The sequence below is a fragment of the Rhipicephalus sanguineus genome, chromosome 9, assembly GCF_013339695.2.
Source record: "Rhipicephalus sanguineus isolate Rsan-2018 chromosome 9, BIME_Rsan_1.4, whole genome shotgun sequence".
NCBI lineage: Eukaryota > Metazoa > Arthropoda > Arachnida > Ixodida > Ixodidae > Rhipicephalus > Rhipicephalus sanguineus.
The window spans coordinates 39,955,749-39,959,263 of NC_051184.2; the positions used below are offsets into that span (position 1 = coordinate 39,955,749).

At 44.5% G+C, this 3,515-nt stretch overlaps 1 non-coding gene across 1 annotated transcript; it reads left to right on the plus strand.

Annotated features, from left to right (window-relative positions):
* The first annotated feature begins 2,233 nt into the window (after positions 1–2,233).
* Trnaa-ugc (transfer RNA alanine (anticodon UGC)) lies at positions 2,234–2,305 on the plus strand. Its single transcript has one exon. It is a non-coding gene; the product is annotated as a tRNA-Ala (tRNA).
* The last annotated feature ends 1,210 nt before the right edge of the window (positions 2,306–3,515 follow it).

The window sequence follows — 3,515 nt, forward strand, 5'->3', positions numbered from 1 at the left end:
AATATGTCGCAGTTCTAAGCACGAGTCCCGTCGAAGGTGTAATGCCGCCTTCAGTGACCCAAATTAAAGTACATGGGTGGACGCAGGCTGATGCTGGTACCAGCACGCATGCGTAATCGTTCATAAATTCTTACCATGCACAGGGACTTCCAATATCAGGAGGTACCAGCCAGATATTGTTCCTCTAGAGATTGTTGCACTACCTGGCCAGCGTTGGTTTTCGTAATATTGCAAGTTGAATTCACACTTCGTCAAACAAGGTATTCCTGCAATGAACAGATAAATAATTTAATTGAATAATGTGATTTAACAGTACTACAACCGCTTGAAGTTATAGCCTTAACTGCAGCGCGCACGTGTACGTGGATGTCTAGGACTTCTTTAAAATATTCCAATATCGTTTACAGATACCGCTATTAGCATTCTGCTATCGGCTTAAGCACTTGTTAATAAATAAAATAGATATAAATCGAAGCGGAGTATCGCCGAAAAGAAGTGTATTAGTGGTCAATGTGCTTGACTCGTTATCATTCTGGAGTACCATTTTCTTCTTGTAATCCTGAGATTTCGAAAGTAACGACATGACCTGCGTTGTGCAGTTTTCTTGCGAGCCACGTCATTCTTCACACCATTTTGGCTCTCAATCATTACTTATCATTACCGCTCCGAATGATTGCTTGAGAGAGTGAGAAAGATAATTTCTTTGATAACGCGCAACTAGTCCAAGCCTCAAGAATCTGCTTTTTAGCAGTGCTACTGAGGACACGTTTGTGAAGTGTTGTGTGGATATTGGCGAGAATATGAAAATGTAGGGCTTTTGGTGCGCCATTCTTTCGAGAACAAGCGTCAGTGTTCGAATGCCACGCCTTTTCCTAATGGTATCAGGTTCCGCTATACGAGCAAGCATTGGTATATGCGGCTCCGCACGCTTAACCCCGAGTTCTAGAACGTTCATAAACTATTTAGAGACACTGTACAATTAAGAGAGTCAAAGCATTGTACGTGTTCCCTGCGGAAAGGATTCTATACGGTCGGTAGCCTTACACGGTATTCTATACGGTAGCCCCGGAAGGAGACCAGCGCCGCACCTCGACCTAAGTGGTCCTGTGCGCTTGAACCAACTGGTATATGCCTTGCGTTGAACGCAGACTTGGTACTAATGGAATTACAGTAACGAAACTACAGTAATTGAATTACTTTTTGCTGTAACGAGTAATGTAATGAATTACTTCACGCGGGCAATTTAAAGAAACTTACTCATTTCTTTCCCTGTTACTTTTGACCAAAATATAGCGTGTACGTTTTACGGCGCAATGAAATGACCGAAAAAGGACAGAAACAAAACAAAGACAACTTAATCTGAGTGCCAAGCCTCAAGCGTGGGAAGTTGTACAAAGGTTTCTGAAATTTCAACGTGTGTATGCTGTATAAAGTGTACAGGAACTCTGCATGAATGATGAACTTTTGTTAAAGTAATTTCACAGTAATTTCATTACTTTTCAACGTAATAGTAATGTAATGTCATTACTTTCGGCCAGCTGCATTTTGTAACGTAACTTTATTACATCTAAGGAAATCTTAGAACAAATAATTAGTAATGTAATTTGGTTGCTTTCTAGGAGTAATTTTGCACTGTCTGGTTAAAAAGGAATGAGGAATTACTTGGTTCACTCACTCACTCACTCACTCACTCACTCACTCACTCACTCACTCACTCACTCACTCACTCACTCACTCACTCACTCACTCACTCACTCACTCACTCACTCACTCACTCACTCACTCACTCACTCACTCACTCACTCACTCACATCACTTTACTTACTCAATTACGTAATTTTGTAGAGCTAATTAATTAACTTGGATACTGGGTACATGTAATTATCCCTTCTCCTAATCAGTCACACATTAGTGTTACTGACACTTAACTCAGATGCACTTAAATCTATACAGTTAAACAGTATTACGCGACAGTCAACGTAGGCACGTACGCGTGAACAATGAGGCTTAGAATCTAATACGGATGCATACACTGTATTTATCGCCACAATAATAGCAAACGCTACAGATACAGAACAGCTGAGAGAGAACGGCTATATTGCAAAATTGCCCCCCGCCTCGTTTGTCGAGATTGCGGAAGCGATTGCGGAAACTGCCCTCGCCTCTTTCCCCTCGCGCGCAGCTGCGCGGCCACTCGCGTCACGCTCGCACAAGGACGCCCCTGCCGTCAAGCGGGGGTGTAGCTCAGTGGTAGAGCGTTCGCTTTGCATGTGAAAGGACCCGGGTTCGATCCCCGGCACCTCTAAGGGTTTAACTTTTTATTTTGACAGATCTTGCGAGTTTCGCTATGCATTGGACAGTTTGAATCTTTCTTTTTCCACAAGCTCGTCCACATTTACGGATTTACGGACGGTCGAATGCGGCCGACTGAATCATAGTCTTGAAAACAGCAGCGCAATATTTAAAAAAACACGCACAGGCAAATAATGATACACACAATACAGCGTCTGTATTGTGTGTATCGTTGTTTGTTCGTCCATGTTTTCATAAATTCTGCGCTGTTGTCGTCCCTGTTGCGTGTCATCGTTTGTTTGTCCGTGCTCTTAAATTTTGTGCTTCTTTTCTCAAGATCATGTAGAACCAACTAGCACGTCTAGTACCGCTTATCCTAACGAAGCTTAGTCACTAAAATAAGGTGTAACTAGCGCCGCAGAATAAAGTCCCTCAATAAATTCAAAAGTATCGAAAAGCTTTCATGAAGCCGACGGCGCCCGCGATAGGCTGATCTGTGACACGTGACCTTGCCCCGCCATGAAGGTTCCCGCGCCCCGGGAGGAGAGCGCTCGCTTCCCCTGTTCCGCTATGCACGTTGTGCGGTGATTTCGTTCTGGAAGGTCCGATATGCCTTGTTGCTGCGCGTTTGGGTGCCGGACGGAAGACGGCAAGAAGTTATTTGAAGAAGTTAAATCGAAAAAGCATAAACACAGCATTAAAAATCCACGCGGTGATTCAAGGTTACGTAGCGACGTTGCTCATATCAGGAATACAACCGCACACGCACACACAAGGAGCCTTGGCGAAGAAATTTAACTACACCATGGTGTTCCGTGCGGTTAGGTCGCGTTTGTAACACGAACAAATTCGAGAATCGGCCAGGACGCGATCAATAACGCCGCTTTGGAATGTCACGACACTTGCGTTGACTCGTAGCACAGAACAGCAATACACACCCAAGTGGTCAGGCAATCGCCGCACGCGAAGACTGTTGGCGCGCTCGTTTCCACCAAATTTTAGTTTCCACACACGTGCGCAGGATGTTTACTTTCAGCGAGGATCGCGTTTCAGCAACGCCATGTCGAAATTTTTTCGGTCCGGATGGCTGTCAGTCTTTTATTTGGATGCACTCTTCGACCGACGTGACCGCTATATGTACACAACACACTTACGAGCAAGAAAGGCGTAGAGCAATGGGATTAAGCGCACGCAGTCACCAAGGTACGGCCAACACAGCGACT